General features: G+C 38.7%; 1 protein-coding gene across 1 annotated transcript in view; it reads left to right on the top strand.

Moving 5' to 3' along the window:
* nr3c2 (nuclear receptor subfamily 3, group C, member 2) overlaps positions 1-21,323 on the top strand; it is a 77,852-nt gene that overhangs the window by 25,413 nt on the left and 31,116 nt on the right. The gene's annotated exons all lie outside the window — the stretch shown is intronic.

The raw sequence follows: 21,323 nt of genomic DNA, 5'->3' as shown, positions 1-21,323 counted from the left end.
AAGCTGAGACACAGCGACAATACACATGACCCTAATTTAAACCGATATTCTTCCAAGATGTTTTTACTCTTCCATAAAGTGACTTCACAGTCTGTATTGCTGAGAAAAGAGAGGTGTAAAGCCCCATTAGCATAACATTTGACTTACAATATAACATCACTTTGCAAACATAAGACAGAAAGTACTGTAGGTGGAACAAATCTTGAAATCTTAACTTAGGCAACCAAAAATGCACAAGAAGAATTTATATCTACAGTTGGAAGCAATTACAGTGTTATGTTTGCCTTGGACCTATGAACTGTATGTGTTTATTTGAGATATTTCAATTATTTAAACAAAGGATGCTGTGTATGTCAAACATGTAGACTTGATGAAAGACATTTTAAGACATTTTTGAAATGATCGTAGTCCATTTTCTGTAATATAATTGACACAAAATCACATTCTTGAGAAAAAAAATGTCTTCATATAACTGCCCCTTTCAGAGGACACCATGGGAGATGGTTAAGTGACTTTCAGCATAAATAAGAGATACACATTTCAATTTGCTTTACAGTCCTATATATATAATATATAATATAAGATATACATGTTTGTTTGGGAATATATTAATTCAATGTGAGCTTCCTGTACCGATTGTTATCATTTATGTTAGGAGGAGGAAATAAAACACTGAGCAATGTATTTAGTTAGATGAACAGAATTAAGGTATGTCCTTTCTTCGTTTGCTGAGACAAAAGTGCAATAATGTAAATAATGATTATAGAATAATAAAAAAGTTATTACTTATTCTATGTGTGTACACTATAAAAGACCTAAAATCTTAAGCCTACATTTGTCAGTTATTACTGAAGCCACATAAAACTAAAGCACTGAAACAACTCCAAGAAGTGTGTCTCATTTGGTTTATGTCAATGTCCTCAAAATCTGAGATTTACAGTAAAAAGTAATTGCGAGGAAAAGAGATGAGAGAGAAAGAGATAAAGAGCTGCATAGGAAATGGACAGAGAGGAAGAGAGAGAAGATGATCGGAGATAAGCACAAAAGGGAACAAAAGGGCAGAGGGAAAGGGCATGTCTAAGTCCCCTTTCAATTTATTCTATATTGTTCATTGCAGATGACAGATTTCAGAGCGGAAAGTCTCAATGAAGTGCCACATGACCACAACTAATCCCCACACATCAACACACACCTCATTGAACTTATCCTCTTCTTTTTAATTACAGGAAAATCAGATTATCCAGCAAATGAATCATGCTCTATAATAATCAAAGCATTATGTTTGGGAAGATGGACATTTCTTTATGCCATATGTGACTACAAATGATTATAGTTGCTTTAATAAGATTAGGGTCAAGTCCTAATGAATTGTTTGTTGTTCTTGTGGTGCATTTGTAGCACCAATAAAAAACATTAAGTCATGCAAAGTATGCTGTTTATTTTAAACAAGGGGAAGTAGCCTTTACAGTAGATGCCTGAAGGGACCGAGGAATGTAATTCAAACAAAGTCTGTCGTCCTTCCTGTCATCTTTTCCAATTGGCTGGCAGCCAGTGACTTGGGAGACATTGCCACTAACTGCATGCATCAGCCTGAGATGTTAAACATGTCAAAGCCAAAGTCTGTCTTCCTTCCACTCCAGCTGAGGTATTACAGACCAAGATTTTGTTCATTTGACATTTTGAGTTGAGAATTTAAAGAAAGCAAAAACATCAACCAAACGCAAGCCTAGAATTACGTTGAGAGAGATCAGCAATTGTTATAATACTACATATTTCAGTACATTTTTATCATCAAGTCTGACCTCTCTTGATATCATCAGAGAGAGAGACAAGAAAGAAGGCGGATACACGGTGCGATCGCTGCTCTGCACATTGAACACAGCTCAGACAAGTGACTCTACTGTTTGGAAAGGAAGAGTGAGTAGACAGACCAGACAAACTTGGCAGGAAGACTGGGCTCACACAAGAACGTAGAGGTTTGTTCCAAAATCAATGCGGCCTACTAATATTTGATTCTCCAAAAAATTGAGGCTTCCATTGTTAGACACACAAACACACTCCAATTGCAAACACTGCTATATAGATAGCTACAGTGCAAACTGGTGTATGCATAAAAGTGCCCTGCAGATGACATCACGTAGAGGACAAATTAAAAGTAACTTCAGTCTCATTTTTTTCACGTTTTTCAGGGAGAATAAATGAGGTGTGGAATTTGGTAAAAAATAAATAAATAAAGCCCCTTCAATGATTATGTTTATTGAATACAAAACAGTCAAACATTGCAAACTACCAGTCAAACACAACACCCGTGTACAACATGATTAATACATAGAAAGAGTTCTCTTGTTACACATTCACACTACATTCACTCTTTGGATAAAATCAGCTTTTAATTTAGACAAAAGCATCCGTTTAATGGCATATGTTATACCATGATGTGAGTGATTTGTTTGTATTTAATGTGTTTAATTCCAATGGTTGTGTGTGTGTGTGTGTGTGTGTATGTGTGTATAGATGGTGGAAAGCATTGGCTTATTGTGAAATAGGAATATAACTCTACTTTGTGTTTACATGGAATACTGCAGTTGTCCTCATCCACCAGGAATTTCTATTGTCTTTCCTTTTGACAATAAATAATAAAACTCCCTTGACACATGTTATCAGGTTTTAGAAGTATGGGTATACTACAGCATTAAATAAAAAGACTTCAGTAGATTTGCCTTCGACGTTATACCTAAATGAGGAGAGCTCATCAATGAAAACGGCTTTGGGGTGCATTGGCCAGCCTGTACTCCTCTCGCTGACTAGCTGTCTCACTATCACACTAACCTTTTAGTGAGTGAAGATTCATAGGGCAAAGGCGAACGTTTCAGTTACCATTTACCAATAGGACTGGGAGAAATCGGACAGGGTTTACTAAAAGTAATACATATAAGTAATAAATGCACATTCATTCCTGATTAGATTATAACATGAAAGGGCAAATTTTACGGTTAACCATCTGACTGATGAGAAAGAGGTTAAATGATCATTGCATGACAGGTTTCCAGAGTTAGACAATCTTTCCTCATCAAACTATGGTATTTTCTTGCTGTGCAGTGTTTTGGCATCTAATGATCCTTAAATCTCATGTACCTATTACTCAAACTGGTCCCTCCTCGTTTACATTTATTCACCGTCTTAACGGTACCTGAAACAAAACGCACCACCAACGCAGTGCTGTTTTTGGTCTGAATGCTCCTTAATGCTCAAGATGAAATGTGTTGGAAGGTGCCAGCATCCTTGGATCTCCCATAATAAATTGAAATTACTTTACTATCTACTATGGCTTAAGCTCTCTTTTGAGCGACTAAAGAAGTTGGGGATATTCTAATCACACGTACAATAAACCAAAAAAAAAAGGAGAAAAAAAGCCTAAATCTCCAAAATTCTATATGAAGGTGAAATATTTTCAGCTGACTGTCTGCAGAGAGTAATAGTCAATAAGCCGCAGAAAATGATTAGAAATTATTGCTTTTGAGATTCCTTGAGACTGCCTTCATTACGGCTAATTGGATTGAATGGTGCCCACTCATTGGCCTACATTTATACATTTACATCGTATTTAAGGCGCTTAATCTGAATGGCACTGATATCATGAGACTGACATTTAAGCTCTTAAATCTGGAGGATGTTATAAGGGTTTTAGAGGGAGAGAGAATGAGAGTGAGGGGGAGGGAGGGAGAAAGAGATGGGGAAGGGAGGGAGAGAGGGTGAGGAAGCAGAAGAAAGAAACCAGTGAGAGGGTCTCAGTGACTGTGTGCTCAGAGAGACAGTAAAGCAGAATGACAGTGCAGGGCTTTTGTTCGAAAGACTGCCAGCATGTCAATTCAGATGTAACATTTTTATCGACACCCCCTTCGCCGCAACCTGACAGGCGGGCAGGAGCTCAACTTTTACGTTCCCCACCAGAAGTTCAGGGTTAGTGAAAGAGGTTCCCTTGGCAAACTTTGGAGGAAGTCTTTCTTTTTTCCCCCTGTTGTCTGCTGCTTAAGGGCGTGCAGTGTTTATTCACTTGACCTAGAAAAAGCTGGTGGTGTAACTGCACACATATTCTGAATTCACAGAAGTCATTTCTGATTTTATAATGGAGCTGTATACAGTGTGTGGAAGCATAATGTACTGTATAAGCTATTTATTGCATTGTTGTTGTTTTAGAGGATCTCAGGGGGGAAATTGTTTGTTTCTTTGGGCTTGCAGAGTAGGCAATCTGTTCAAATTGTGACACTTAAAATCTGAAGTAAAATAAATAGTTGTGTGCAACTTGTTGATGGTCCTAATCTTTAACCTCCCTTGATTCCTTTCTCATGAACTTGCAAACTTGCAAAATCACAAAACACTTAAAAATAGAGCTGAAATGTTTACCTAATTAATCAAACAGCTACATCAAAACTTTAATCAGCAACCTTTTTGATAATAGATGAATCATCATTTCAAAAAGCTAAAATGATTAGATAAAAATAAAAAAATGTCAATGTGAATATGTGCTGGTTTGTGTTGGTTGAGTGTATTGGGCTGGTTGGTAAAGTACTATAGCTGGCCAACTCAACACTAACACACCAGCCAGTCAGGAACATGCTAGCACTAGTCATAATAGGTCTTAAGACTTCTGTTATCTCTGCACTGTGCCGTTTACTCCCCACTGGCATTTTGTTCTGAGGATTGTTCATCATTTCACTCAATAAAGGGTTATCAAAGGGAGAAAAACTCTTGGAGCTGAAAAAGCTTCCTAACTTGTATGGGCCCATTATTAGCTTAGTTGCTAACAGGACAATACATTTCTCATAACTCTCTGTCTGCAAACCATTCTTATTTTGTGGAGCAGTTTATATTCCAACAAATGAGAGTTAAATAAAAGTAGATTCTGCTAATAAGCTATGATTTTGGACTTTCCAGCTCTCTAATCAAAGCCTCCGGGAACAGCACTTTTTTTCCAATACACAGTTCCTGAACACCAAACACATATTATTAGAATTTGATACATTCAGTCCAGAATTAATGGGGCACCATCTTTGAATGCAGTATCTAGCTCTCGTTAAAACACCAATGCTTCTCTCTCAGGTCAACACTGTCAAGGCGGCTTGATATTGATTGCAATTTTGCGTGTCAAAGCTAACTCAACACAAAAGATTTATGCTGATTTTCTTCATCCAAATACACTGATTGCAGCCATTCTACTGAAATTGTAACTGCAAAATGCCAGTGTATTACATGTTTGTATGGCCTTAAGTCCTCTATAATGAAAAAAAAACTATATTTTAGGATCTTGGACTGTTGGCCAATAAGACGTTGTTGTCACTTGTTGGAAATTGTAATGGACTTTTTTTTGTTGTTGCAATTTCAAACTTTTTGTAGACCAAACATATTTTAATTTAAAGTGGTTACTGTCCTGCTAAAACTTCTTTTTTTCTATCATCACATGCATTATAGTATTGAATTTTTATAGAACGTCATAGCTTCAGCTTCGGCACACTCAGTATGTGCTGCCTTTCAATGAAGCCGCTGTTATATTTAGTCAGTTTATAGCAATACCTGGCTGTACACAGAAAGTGCAGCAGATTACTACACAACCATCCATCTGGACATTAATACACAATAGAAACCCAAAGCTTTTTCACTAGCCACAGACAGACTGCGTCGTTCATTGCAGGGCTCAGTTTAAGCCTCACAACATACATTCATCCAAATTCACCAGACTGAGCAGGACAGGGAGTTGGGAAAGATTCCTTTGATGTCTAATAAGCAATTATTGATGTCTCACCACAATAAACTCACTAATCCTGAACAGCAAGTTGTTTGACGGCTTTATTCACTGCTAGTACTTTATATTGCTTTTGACCACCTCAAATGATGCAAGCGTTCCATATTGATCCTGTGCCGTGTGTCTTATGTTTGTTTGCCGATTGCTCAATAATCCAATTATTGCAGCCCAGCTTTCTCTGTGCCCCGTGATGTGTAAAGAGACACTTTTCTAGCATGCTGAAAGACAGAGGAGTGAGAGAGCAAGGGATGGGAGAAGAGAAGAAAAGTGGGAAAGAGAGAAAACTCTGAGAGACAAAGACATAGAGGGAGAAGGGGAGAGGGAACGATTGAAGGAGAAAGAAACCACTGAGGGACTCTGTGGCTGTGTGTTTGTTCATGTGAGAGAAAGAAAAAGACAGAGAAAAAAAGAAAAAGAATAGAGGAGAAAGTCACAGCCAAAGTTGCCTTTAAAAATGCACTGACCTTGTGCACTTCACATTAACCTCCCTCTCCAAGAGAATTAGTCTGTATCATTCACACTCCACTGTTCCTAACTGTGCCAATTGATTTTAGTGGACCAGAAACAGGGAAATTGAATCTCTTGTTACTCGGTCAAAGACCAAGGGAATACATGCTAATGCTGCAGACAGACCTGAAACAGCCTATGCTCACTGTTAGTCCACTGTTGTCTCTGTGGATAGATTTGGTGTGGCTTGAATGGCTCCCGAGGGTGCAAAACTGTTTGAACAGCTTCATAAGCTCTGGCTGCATCTAAACACTTTCACTTATCTTCCTTGTGTGCTGGGTTTCAAAGACAGGTAAGGAAAGAGGACAAAAGCATACAGAATGGAGGAACTAATAGTTTCAGTGAATGACACGCAGCATCAAAACATTGTGCTGCACCGTGGCAGCCGTTCTTACCCTATTAAATCAGCAGTGAGTGTATTACTTCTGATTGATGGCCGAGGGCGAGGAGCTCAGACAGATTCATTTACGCAGCATTTGCTCCTCGTTAATAACAACTGATGCTATCACAACAAAAACAAGTTTTCAAATAGTCCTTTTGTACATTCAACTCAGGCACAAAGGGCTTTGGGGTGCAATGAGTTTAAAGAGACAGTTCAACTAAACATGTATGGATTTTTTTAATGCCTCCGGTATACAACAGAAGATGTAAGACTCCAGCATGAGGCTAATGGTAATGTTTGGCTCCACGATGCAACAAATGGCTTTAATCCACATAAATTAGAAGAAGTTGCTCAGCAGGAGGCAAAGATTACAGGGATAATGCACACAGTGTGTGCTTCAGAAAATAGGGGAGACATAAAGGAGTAGGGAGGCTCCGACAGAACGGCTGAGGAAGCATGAGTGTTTAAAGAGGGACAGTGCAGCTGGTTTAAGGACCTGTCAGCAGCATGCCAAAGTTAGCCCTTTACAAAAAAGGTGGCATGAGAGGAAGGTCAAATTAAATCAGTGGAGAAGGTAGAAGAAGGAGCTCAAACACTTGAAATGCTTTGTTTGGTGAAAGTTGCAGAGCTTAAACAATTTTATTGGTTTTCTGAACAGGTTTATAGATCCAACATGCTTTTGCGAATAGATCCTAAGAGCATAGTTAGATACAGTGGAGACACCAGGACACAAATAAAATCCAGACATGAAAAAAATATAAACACAGTCTACAAATCCCTGTTTCTTTGTACATCCAGCGGGTTTAGCCAGTTTCTGATTTATCTAGAACAGTAAAGAATCCTTCATCAAACCTCAAAGACCATGTGTCTGCAGCACAGCAGCAAGACCTTACAGGTTTGGGCCTTTTTGGATTTTTGGAAGTCTTCATTAGGTCAGGCTATACACAGAAAAATATGCCTCATTTATATATATATACACACACACACACACACACACACACACACACACACACACACACACACACACACACACACACATATATACATATATATATACACATACGATCAGTGAACATGTGCAAGGCTGTAAACCTTAACATGTATGCGTGGGAGCAGCAGGTGTTAAATGGAAATTATGACCTCTGTTTCTCTTGGGGATTTGGTGGTGACAGATCTGTTCAGAGCCGCCTGGCACTTCTTCTGAATTTACAGTAACCAGAGTTTGTATGCTTTGGCCAGGGATCCCAGTGAAATGGGAATGCCTTACACTCTAACATGGCTGTTATGACAGGCTTTCTCATATAAAGCCTCTGTGGACAGACAAACCCTGGGGGCAAAGTACATAAAGAGGAGTCACTGGCACATTTAGAGGCCGTCAACGTGCTACACAGTATACGGTGTCAGAAATCTGGCTGTTGTGTGCCAGTCAGGTCTTCACAGAAGGTATATGCTTGATGTGAGATTGACAGACATCTTTCCCAATTTCACCCATGGCTTTGTATCACTCAGAAAAACCAATTACGCTCTATTTCCTCTTATAAAGCTACTCATTAGCGCTGACGGGTTTCGCAACATGAAGCAGAACAGTGAATAGATAGAAAATGTAGAGCTACAAGCTGCTTTTCTGCTGCACAAAGCCGTGTTTCAATAGGGAATCCTTTGTTCACTGTGTAAATCCCCATGGCCTCCTGTTTAAGAGCTCAGAATGTCACTTGAGACTAAAATCCTACTAACAAAAAAGTAATTAAAACATTTTTAAAAAGCCACTCAGGTTGGACCATGAGTAGTCTTCTTTGAGAAAGAGATCCATCTTTAGAAAACTCAGGTCTTTATTTAATAGCCAATATAACATATATATACATGATTTAATATATATATATATATATATTTTAAATCATTCCTATGGAAGCCTATAAGGGACAATATTAAAATGATCATGTAAACTTAAAAATGAAAATGTAATTTCACAATAGCATCATCATTTTTCACATCTGTGTTATTTGAGTAAAACCTGAAATGAAAATCCAATAACCCAATTTGCATTTTTATTTTCACATACTAGCAAGGGTGTGCTATGATCATATTAAAATGGAAATTGAAAGCTTTTTGACATTTAATCGTATTCCGCTGTACAGTGGACAATATTCAACTGTTTTTAAAATTCAGATTTGAAAATGAAAATTCTATATAAACAATGTAACTTGATTTTATGCAAGCAATATTACATGAATAGAGCATCCACTCAACTAGCTAATGCTAGGACCATGCAAACAGCAAACTAAAATAGATTTTAGCATTTTATGCAGACAAAACAAATCACAACGAAGGCTTAGGCTCATAAAAATGTAACTTCTTATTACTGGCTGTGCTCAGGCTAAAGCTAAGTAATAGTATCATCAATTTGACATTTGATTGGCTATGCTAGCCAATAGTCGCCCCATCTGCAGTTACAATACGTTACCAATGGTCCCTTATGAGCACAGGGAGTTTTATTTTGAAAATTGACTGGACACTCTATGTTGTTCCTGTGTCTGACCTCCTGCTCAGCTTGATCTGCTCTGTGCAGCTTGGCAGTAGTGCCCTGGCTTTATGAAAGCCAGAACAAACTTTTAAATTAGGCCTTGTTGGCTAATATAAGTGATGATTTGGCAACTGGATTGCTTGTTTCTCATCTCTGAATTGTTCAGAAACAGATATTGGAGAACTGCTTAGGAGAAATAAGTGAAAGTTTACACTGTTGACTGTAGTTGAACCTTTCTGTGGGAATGGTGTCCCGCCTAAAGAGAACGACTGATGTTCCAACTGAAGACCTGCCTTGACGAGAGGACTGACAGATCACATTTTCATTTTTATTTTATTCCAAAAATGCAATAGAATGGGGCACTGTTCTGCTTATTCCATTTAAATATTGACAACTATACAGCAGGTTAAGTCTTTGAAAATGAAATGTAAAATGCTTTTTCAATTTACAAATTGTTAGAAAATGGCATTTTAACTTTAATTGTGAATTAAATATTGCTAGCATAAATGGAAAATTAAATTACATTGTTTATATTGAATTTTAATTTATACTCAAATAACAGACATTAGTAGAATATACTAATGCTATTGTGGAATTACATTTTCATTTTCAAGTTTACATTTTAGTCCCCTATAGGCTTCCATACAACAACAGTATCAAAGAGGATACTGTACATTCCCCTCCCTTCTACACCTGAGACCTGTCTCTCATTCTTAAATATTTATGCAATGATCCCAAGTTGTCATGTATTTACCCTAATCTTCGGCGCTTCAAACACCTCAAACAATGAGACGTAGTGTACACACAAGAGGAGAGCAGCAGAGAGGGAGAGGAACGAGAGAAAACTCTGAATCAACAGTATTTCCCTTAGATGGAAAATGTGGGAGATATTCTGAGCCCCAGGAGTATTTGGTTGGGCAAATGTTTTATTTGAACAGGGCATCTTTGTGGCAAAGCCTGATTTTATAATTTATATAAAGGGCAGAGTGAAGGGAGTTGCAACTTTGTGGGAAATGTGTGTATTTGTGCCTGCAACTGTACGTTGATATATTTGCGCACATGTGACTGCTGGCCTGAAGGAAGAGGGCAAGGATGGTTCAGTCAGATGATAAGCAGCACATAACATTTAATTTCCGTGATGGATATTACTGTTCAGCTTCTTTAACAGACTATAAATGTTGTAAAGTGAAGCAGCTTCTATGAGGATTTATAATCAATAATACAATATTAGGGCTGCAACTACTTACTTAACAGTTAATCTGCTAATTAAAAGCTTGGTCTGTATGGTAAAAGATAGAGAAAAATGACAGTTTATACTCAATGTTTGACCTTTGATTGTATCATATTTAATCTAGGAGGCTAGAAAGGCTGGAAATAATGATTATTCAATTATTTTCACGATCAAATAACTATAATCTTTAAATTCCATATTTTGTCAGAACAAAACAGATAAAAACACATTTATATTAAATAACATAGCATAAGAAAAAAGTTACAAATCCTCACATTGGAGAAGCTACAATAACCATAAAATACATATTTTTAGCATTTATAATTCATAAATTAGGACTAATCTTGTCAGTACAATAATGTTATTTGATAGTTTTACAAAATTCTGTCCAAATGAATGATACTTAAAAAGTGTATCTGATGTGAAGTGCTAATTTTAATGTTATTGTTAATTTCATTGAATATCAGCTGTGTAATTTGATTTTTCATACATTTTCTGCCTTGTTGTTGTATTTGTGGAAAATATACACCTACAACAAGAATCGTTTTAAAAATATCTCTGAGTCCTACATGCAAGAATTTAAAGTCAATTATCATGACAGATAATGACAAAAATACTGTTGTCAGTTTAATTGTTATTTATTGATGGGAAAGATTTCAGTTTTAATTTAAAGGCTGTCAGAGTCACCTGTGGATTTAAGAATACAATTAAATATGTCCTCTTGCTATAGAATGATCTGACTGCGTCTCTCATTGCCCTATTCCCTGTACTCCTCCAGTCTGCCTCACCACTGCTGACATCTCTGGAAGTGGCTGGCCGAAAAAGGTGACATGGGCGCCTGATCTGAAAGGGCAGCCACATGCACCACTGCAAATCTTTCACCTTATTAAATATACATCAATAGTCAGCCATACCTGTGAGGCAGTGCTCACCTGAGTCAAGGTTACGATGACTGATGTTATTTTTAACCTCTCATTTTGAACAGGAAATTGTGTTTTGGGCTACAATATGTGTTGCATCTAAGTACAAAACTGCGACAATACTGGCAATAGCTAGTGTAAAAAAAAAAAACCTTTTTATTTTTTGATATCTTGATTTTCTGCTCTCTCCTCTCAGTCTCCCTGTTCATAACCAACATGTCTCTTTGTGCAACATTTAAAAAAAAAAAAAAACTGGTGTTAAGGCAAATCTGGGCAATGCGTGGAGATGGCCAAAACCTGGTGCATTCCTCATGAGAGGGATGTAGGAGGAAGACATAGCTGTTGCATGAGAGCATGTGTGTAAAAAAAAAATCAGCTCTCTATATCCTTTTTCAAGAAAGCAGTACAAACTGAGATCAGTCAGAAGTTGTGTTTTCTCATTCATACGGCCAATCTGGTCAAATTTCAAGTGGTGCACAACTTTGCCTCGATTGAGTAAATTGAGAAAGGATGATCGGGTTTGTCAGGATGCACCTGCTCAGATGACAGTGCCAGTGTAGGCTGACTTCATCACTTCAGACGGTGAATTATACACAATATTTGTTTTCACACTGCATGGTTAATAAGGAACGTAATACTGATAGCAGCAACAAAATCAAAAACCTTCATCAATCAAAAACATTTTTCTTCATCTTTGCTTCTGGTTGAAGGTGCATGAAAGCTACATATTGCACCTTTAATATATATTTTTCTATAATGAAAAACAGTATCACACTGTGGATCTGTTTACAGAGATACTTTTTCACTGCTACCCTTTCTTGTCAGTGAAAATTATACTGTACAATATTTTCCCACTTAATATGAGACATTTCAGAAAAACCATTAATACTCATTGTGCACTGTAAGGACTAAATGACTGTAGATCTAATATAGACTAAAGGTTTGGATTAAACTGTAGTTCGAGGTAAAATTAGATTAGCTAGTAGGTAGATCAGTCAGCACATACAAACATGTTCTTTTGATAGTTCATTGTGCAGACCGAAGTTTTCCTTTTTTGCAGTATTTTTTACGGAAAACCTAATTGCGCTATGTCCCTCAGCAGGTGTTGCATTGTTCATCCAGTGGCCATCTGGGCCTGTAATCCTTTGGAGGTGAACACACTGAATTTGAAAAAGGTCATTGCACAGACACATTTAGTTTGACCAGACAGTGTGTGTGTGTGTGTGTGTGTGTGTGTGTGTGTGTGTGTGTGTGTGTGTGTGTGTGTGTGTGTGTGTGTGCGTGCGTGCGTGCGTGCGTGCGTGCGGGCGTCTTTGCCCTCTAACCTTCTTTTTCTTTTGCATTTTGTACCGCATGTTGTGGGACCTTTTGTACTTATGAGGTCAGAATCTTAAAGTTGACCTTTTAGCAAAATAATGTCGAGCTTTACAATGAGAAGGCCTGATGCTGCTGGACAAACTGTAGTCATAGTCATAATCCTGCTGGACCATTCATTGAATTTGCTCTGAGTTACATTAATCTCCCATTCAGCAGCACTGAATCACCATAAAAGTGCGATTTTATGTTGCGTTAATTGACCCAGCCTCTAAAAATGTAACTATAAAACAAGTGCCAATCTCCTTTTGTACGTGCAACTAAATCTCATTGTATGCAGAATACTCTTTTAATGCAATAAACTGCAGAAAATGTACACATTTTTATAATTACTCAGTTGTATAATTCATGTTTCATTGGCACGTTTTTGTTCATTACCTGATTGGCTCCTGATAGATGCTGTCAGCAGCAGTTTGGACTAAGTGGGTGATTGCAAGCAGGACTTCCACTTGGGTATACGACTGCCTGTCTGCTGTTGAACCTGTCAAATACTATAGAGCTGACTGGAGAGCAGTTCTCAGCAGTTCTTGAGCTAACATGCAGAATGTGCTGCCGTGGTGCTAACCACCTGGATCCGAGCCAACCAGAGACTTGGCTTGGGCCCCCATACACAGCCCACTTCTTTGGGTTGTGGTTTCATACCCTGTGACTTCAGTGAGCCACTCAACTATTAACTATACATACAATAAACACCCCAGGCCCATTTAGCAGACCCATAGCTAACTTTAGCTCACAGTATGGATGTTAATGTACAATGGTTTGTTTGTACAGTGTATCCCCTCTGCACACGCTGGACTTCTTGCCTGCTCTTCTTCCATGTTTGTCCCAGCAGAATTGTAAATGACTGGTAGGATTTGAGGATGACCGCATGTGACAGCTAATGCGTAGGGTTGCTGGCAACATGTGTCAGCGTCAGTGTACATTAACCTACATTCAGAGTGAGGCCTTTTTGAATCACACGGGAAAGGAAAAGGTCGACTTTTGAATAAGATATTATTTGGCACGTTTCATTCCTCTGGACCCACAAGGCTTAGTTCAATTTTTTTTAAGGTTTTAGAATGAAAATGCTCACCTTAAGCTCATAGTATACTGTAATCTACGACTAGACACGTATTGTACTTAATAAGGTTAGGGCAAACCAGACTCAGCTGTGTGCTAACTGTTGCTAGAAAGTGGAGAACAGAGGTCTGGAGTGCATGGCGTTGAGGTGGCTCAGGTCAGGGCTGATCCTTTAAAGATAATCTTCCTCTCCAGGGATTTGTTTTTCTCATTTGTCCCAGTGCCTCTAAGCTGAGTTTGGAGGTCACCTGCTGTACAGGCAACTGGCACACATTCGTACTGTAAGGAACCAGGTATTGCATTGAGCTGGTGGGAGAAAGCAAATTAAGCAGTAAATAGGGTTAAAATGTGAACACAGCGGGAGGCCAGGTCTAGAGTTCATCCATGCCACTGAAATAAAAGGATTTTGGCCTATAACAAAACCAGTTTTAGCAGCATAGCTTTGAAGTGGTCCATTTGTGTTTATGTTCATGGCAGTAAGCTAGATTAGAGTACATTTTGAGCCTTGTTTCGCAAAGGTGGTGAAAACAGGCTCCCTTTCGTCTATTTAGTTAGATTTGCGCCAACTACTGTGCTTATTTTTGTTGTTATCATCTAGGTTTATGTTGAAGAGGGAGATGTGATTTAAGTCACTGAGCTGGTGTTTGATGTTCCTTCATGTGTTGAACATTTTGTGGTTATCATGGGCCTCCTGTTTGCATTGTTTCTCTATTTCCCATGCCTGGAAATCAAACTGATGCTCAACAACGTATTTCTCAACATGTCAGCTGAATTGTGTTCCAGCTGTTTTGTGGCTGTTTCTGTTTTTCGGCAAAGGTCTTCATTACTCGCCGCTAAAAAAAGAAACTTTAGGGATCAGCAACGGATCAGTGTGAGGAGCATGTGAGAACCCTAAGTTCTTTTTAGTCAGTAAAGACACTTTTGTCGTTGTCGATCAAAGCAGTGCCGCAGGACTTGACGAGGAGATTTGTTGGGGCTGTTACAGAGCTGCATAAATGAATAGCAGGATTGTTTTACAGGGTTGAATTCAGAAGTATCTTTATCTTTGCATTACACTATATTTTGCAGATGCTTTTTTTGCCCTACTCTGGTAGCATGTGACAACGTGCAGCTGTGAAATACATTTTTCTAAATGGAGAAAGTTTTTGAGATAATCAAGCTACCAAGTGTGAGCTTTACACCCCTAAACCTTCTGCTAGGCATTCTGCAGACACATTTTCCGAAAGCGCAGATGCATGATTCTTCTAAATGGAGTTCCTTGCATCGTTGGAGATCCGGTTCATGCTTTGTGTGTAAATAAACTTGGATTGCATATGGTCGAACTGAACAAGTGGGCATGTTCTTATACATAAGAACTGTTTGTTTTTCTTTTCTTTTGTATTATGCTAAAAGCAGAATTTCAAATAAGCACCACTTTTTTGTCAGTTTTTGTGTGCAGTTTTGAAAAGTATGCATACCAGTGAGCACTCACCAGCAGCACATGAGCTTTAAGTATGTCATGCTGCACACGAACCATGAACTGAGCTTTGGGCTCGCAGTTGCATCCTGTACCTAATTTTATACTGTATGGATATGATCAGTCCCTCGCTGCCCTTGACAGGCATGAATTACGGGAGTTTCCAGCCATGATAATCCTCCCCGCCAGATAATAACACCCTGCCACATCTCCCTGAGATCCGTGCCTGCATGCTTTACCACTTAGCCAAAATACCTCGGGTGATTAATTTCATTCATTTTGTTTGACAGTGAGTGATTTAGTTGAAGTTAAAATGGTTAAACAGCTCCTGCTAGTTATAACCAGTTGGGTTATACTCCTACTGCCCTAAAGGCTCCTTAAGGCCCCTAGGTCACTCAGCTGCTGCAGCTTACTAAAGAAGAGGTGAAAGTTCAGAATAGAGTGGCTGTGAAGTTGATGTTTATAGTTGTATTTGGAATGTAATGCCAGAGAAAGGTACAACTTTGGACATGTTCGGTGAGGGTAGCTACGAACTGGATACTGTGTGTAGATCAGAAAGATACTGGAGTCTGTATCCGCCCATAGACTGAGCCTCTATCAACTCCCTGAAGGGGGCTGTGTTTGTGTGCAATTCTTGTCTCATTTCTTTGTTTACACTCAAAACAGTGGATTTATATGAGAAAGATAATCATGATTTGCTGTTATGGGGAAGGTCACTTAAAGTTTGTAGGCATAAGCCTTGGAGGCGAGACAACACAACAGCTTGGAATTTAAAACGAGGAGAGCAATGACAGCTTTGAATACAGATTCCATCAGGCTACAAAATTCCCTTTTTTGTGGTGAAATATAATTTATATGATGGTGAAATTCGGCCTTTATTTTGTGTTTTTAAATATTGTATTTTACCATAATTATTAACATTGCAGGGGAAAGTCACGATGTCTACTAACTAAAATGTACGAAATCCTCATGCACAACATTCTAAGGTTTACATTTTTTTCTTCAATATGTGAAGCAGCCTGTAGGAGTTGATTATACTGTAACCTTAACACAAGTGTAACACAACCCTGGCGAAGAGGAAATCTCATATTTCTGTATGCTCAGGTACTCTGCCCAATGCCAGGGTCACCTTCACCAGGAAAAATAAATCCCCAGTGGCTCTCTAACACTACCCATAAGACCTCTCTCCCTTTGAGAGGCGGTGAGTGGGTGTCAACCTAATGTTTATACTGTCTGCTCATGGTTATGTAAGCCATTTTGTCCTCTTTCTTTTTCTCTCTCTCTCCATCTCCCTCAGCTTGTTTAAACTAATCTACCTTTACCTTTCCAATATGCCAAGTTGTGTGTTATATAAATATCCTTTGAACGGGTCTAGCTTAAGGTTTTTCAGCATGCCAAAGTGTGTATTACATAAATATTGTAGGCCAGACTGTAGAGAGGTACTGTACCGTGGAAGCTGTGTTTTTTTCTTTCTTTTTTTGCAGAGTCAAGGATGCTTCCCTTTCATGAAGGGCAAGTTCAGGGAGGCTGTGGTACTTGTCTGAACTATCCGTATGATAACAACCTCTAGAATGAACAGGCTGGTGTGTGTGTCTACACACACACACACACACACACACACACACACACACACACACACACACACACACACACACACACACACACACACACACACACATTTATCTTTACAGTGGGTGGCTGGCTCTACAGCAGTCTAAATACAGTACAGCACAGTACTGTACACATTACATACATGATGAGGACATTGTTTTTCTACACAACAGAACTCTCTCTGTGGTTCAGCTCCTTGTTTACTGACTCTGTCATGCTAATGTACTTATGTGGGTCACAGGGTTCATTCTTACCACGTGAGCCTTGCTTGTCCTCCATCATACAGCCATCTCACGGCCCATTATTCACCCATAATGATGTTATCTTGATAACCTCAGAATAACTACGGCCCCCTTGACTTCCTTTGTATCTCTAATTTGTCATTTTTTTCCGAATTCATGCTCTGTTTCTATGGCAACTAATTGTTCTAGTTATGCTACGCTTGGATGATTTCTGACCTTTTCTTGTGACCCATATTGACCTGTTTATGGTTAATGGAGATTACAGACTCAGACCTGCTGTGGCTTTGACAAAGTTCAAGAAAAAGCCCCTTTAAAAAAAAAAAAAAGGGAAAAAAGAGGAACACTGCTTCGAATGACCGCTGTGATTATCAAGTGTAATGTTTATGGATTCTGATAAATCTTTGGCTTAAATAACCATTTTTCTAGATGTAGCTCTCGCTGATTTAGCATTCTTTCCGCAGCTGAGAGAGGGTGGAGATATTTGAACCATTTGGAGAATGCTCCCAGTGTGACATCCCAATTACTTGTAGAAAAACATGAGGCCAATTTTAACCCAAACATCTGTCCCGTAGTTTAGTCCTCACACATTTTACTGGGCATAGGGGGCCTCATCTGGCTCCAAGCTACATTTCTTTTCCTCTGTCATTTCATTAATATTTTCTGCAAGCAGCATGTTGGTCTGAGAAGTAGAGAAGAGGGCAATAGAGTCCGTGAGAGATACAAATTTCTGCTTGTACATTTTGGTGGGAAGAAACAGGCATTGTGTACTCACACTCATCTGTATCCTCATGGGAAATAAACAGCAACTAAATCAGTTGTTAGCTTTGTGTGTTATCTTTATAGATGAAAGGACATGGAAAACAATGAAACCGCTGCCCTGGGGTTTTTTGTAGGAAGGGAAAAAAGCAACAACTGGAGCGAAGAATGAGACCTTTGATCTGTGCAGTCAGTCCCATTGAGTAAGTCTGAGACTGTACCCAGAAATAGAGAAGACAGGGGTTAAGACAAAAAAGTTACTGTCCTAGTTCACAAAAGCATCCTGCACACAATTGCAGAACTTTTTGGGGTTCAGTCATACATATCATTTTAAATATACTCTTGTGGGAATTATTTCATTTTAATGAAAAATGTCTTCTTCTACCATTCTTGTTAGACTGTGTAATGAAGTTTCCTAAAATGAACACCTGCACACTACTGTAAGTCAACATTATCTCTGCAAATTTACCTGCTCTGTGGCTTTGTGTTTTCAGCACAAGAAGAAGGGTGACACTCTGGGTCTGCGTGCAAAAATTAACAGGTTGAACTGTCTGCTTTAACAAGATTTTTATTCCAGTGCTACATCATTATTAAAGCTCTCATTGAAACAGACAGAAATTGCAACCTCCGAATATTTTAAGCTGCAAGAATGACGAGCCAAACTCATTTAGTGTGGCCTAGTGGTCTAAAACACACACTACTTGACCGCAACGTCCCTGATTTGGTTCTGACTGGAGATGTTTGCTGCATGTTATCATTGTCTCTCTCTCTCAAACTCATTAAAGCATATTTCCATTATTATTTCTGCATATACCGTACACTGACAAAATGTAGGCTTATAACATCTCTGCTGAAACTGCCTGATTTGGGAATGACTGGTAGCTTGTGTTTAGTTTTGGGCTACTGGCAGCCGTTGGTGCACAGTCACTGCAGCCTGGCCTGTCTGCTTTGGTTTCATAAGCTGAGAGAGTGAATGACCTATATACTTCTCTGAGGGAGGGGAAGTCACCTTGTTGGTGGACCAGCAGGCAGGCTGGCACGCAATGACAAGGTTTTCATGTGCGGCACTATTGAAGAGTTGACCACTGACTGGATATTAGAAGCATACTTGAGAGGGACTTCTCATATGGTACGCGTGTTGTTTTTGGCCATAAACTTTTCCGCGGCTGTTTTTCTTGGCGTGGACTGTCTTCTTGTTAACACTGCTTTATGATGGTGTGAAAAGGCCAATGTATGGGGGAATATTTAGTAGATCAGCATACTGAAAAACACATCTTGACATGGATTGGTTTTGTGCATGCACACACACTGACACACGCACGCTCACATTAGCTGGAACCATGGGGCCCAGTGCCATAAAGATCTAGTCAGACAAACACCTCACCAGAGACTCCTCTAAGCGTCCTAACAAATTGAATGTGTGTGTAGATGGACAAGAGGGAATTAGATCAGTGGTCGTGATTGTATCTGAGTGTGCTGTTGCTGTACCCCTTTCCAGCTCGTCCCCTGGAGGAAATGTGTGTGCATGAGAGAGAGAGAGAGAGAGGGGGCAGAGAGACAGAGTGAGAAGGAGAGAGAGAGCTTGGCAGCTGGTTTGATGAAGGATGTAAGGAGAATGTTAACCAGACAATCACCTTGCATGTTATTGATTGAGATGGGAGAGAGGTAATTAGCACAGAAAAGAAGGGGAAGCTGAGGCCACTTTTAATGTTTTGATACATGGTGTTCTCTCTTTGTACCAATCTACATGTTGTGTTCTTTGTGTGTGTTGTTTGTGTATGCGCATGCAGGTTAATGTTTTATCAGAGATTATACTGTATATCTTTATTTTTTTCTTGTGTATAGCCTTAACTTTAAATTCATTAATCTTTTAATCCACTAAGAATGTGGATATATGTTAATTAGACCCGAGACTCAACTAATTCAGTGTCAGTCCTCTAACAAAGGGCATAAATAAGCAGCCTGTTCCAATTTTACTCACATTATTTAGCTCCCCGCCACGTGCATGCATGCACCCCAGCCACAGAAATAATGATGAAATCATGTCAGGTTCCATAACAAATTGTATTCAGGCAGCATATTATTTTATATAAATCTACCTGTCACCCTCTATCTGTCTTATGCTTTACATTTCCATACATTGGTTTGAGAAACAGATTTTGTCTCAGTGTCCTTGGGTGTGCATTTGTTTAACTTCTGAAAAGCCTAATAAACAAGGCCTAATAATTCAAGCCACTTATAGTAATTTGCAGTATAGTATATTGACATTTAATGGTAAAAAAAAAAATGTAAGTGTAAAAGTTTGATTTCAAGTCAAACTGAAACAGAAGTCAGAGTGTCTTTAGCTTCTGCACTGACATATTTTCCAGTGAAATGGAATATATGAGTGGTGTACAGTTACAAGAGGGATTTGAATCTAATCCTTCACATTTGATTGGAGCGCTAAGAAGCGGGCGTGGCTTTGTGAAAACAGCACAATATGGAGCTGCAGAGAGACACTGAGCTGTAGGGGCTGGCTTCCACAAACACACCTCACCCTCAGCTGCATTGCTAGATCAGGAGGAGGATGAGACAGAAATTAATAAATTAGACCTCAAGCACATTCTTTGGAAATAAAAATAAAGTCTTTGCTCACTGATGTAACACAGGCCTCCATCTATGATGTTGCCCTGCTTGCTAATATGTGCAGATTTAAAAAAAAAAAAAAAAAAAATATGGGTGAGGTTAATCAGTTGCCCAAAGCCACATTTGATTGGAGACATTTTTGTTTACACCACTGAGTTCAAGAAGAGTTATCAAACATTTGAAAATGTTTACAGGAAGCAACAAGACAGAGTTATTGATTAATAGTTATTGTAAAAATACTTGAAATTTGGCATATACCTGATGAATTCATCATGAAATAAGATGTAACTGAACAGTTAACCCATAGACACAGGATTAATACTAGGAAAATATTGGAAAATTGCCCGTATTGCAATTTTGATTAATTGTCTATGAACTGATAAAGCTAAAACTACCAAAAACATTTAGCCAAAAGTTTAACCAACCCATCAGCCAACAGCCCAGTATCTTTAACTGGTTATATACTGCAATGAAATAGGAATAATATATCAGAAGTGAGCCAACATGAGACTGGACATACTTATATGGATGTTAAAAATAAAGAGAGGGGGGGGGGGGGTGTTATTATTACATTTATGGTCCTTAAGATTGATCTGATAATTTACCTTGTATGTATTTACATATTGCTCAATTATGCTTTGTATGCACTGAATGAGTCTACATGCTCTTTCAAACGTGACAGTAAAAATTTCCGGGTGTGCCTCTTTAGTACCTGAATGTACAGTAGATCAACTACAGACAGACATCATCCATTACAGTTGACCTTTGAGACTCTTTACCAGGACCTGGATGATATCATTTGCAGGAATATGTAAACAGTAACTCTTAACTAATTGTCC

This window comes from Scomber scombrus, chromosome 2, assembly GCF_963691925.1.
Source record: "Scomber scombrus chromosome 2, fScoSco1.1, whole genome shotgun sequence".
Lineage (NCBI taxonomy): Eukaryota > Metazoa > Chordata > Actinopteri > Scombriformes > Scombridae > Scomber > Scomber scombrus.
This window is presented reverse-complemented; position numbering and strand designations above follow the sequence as displayed.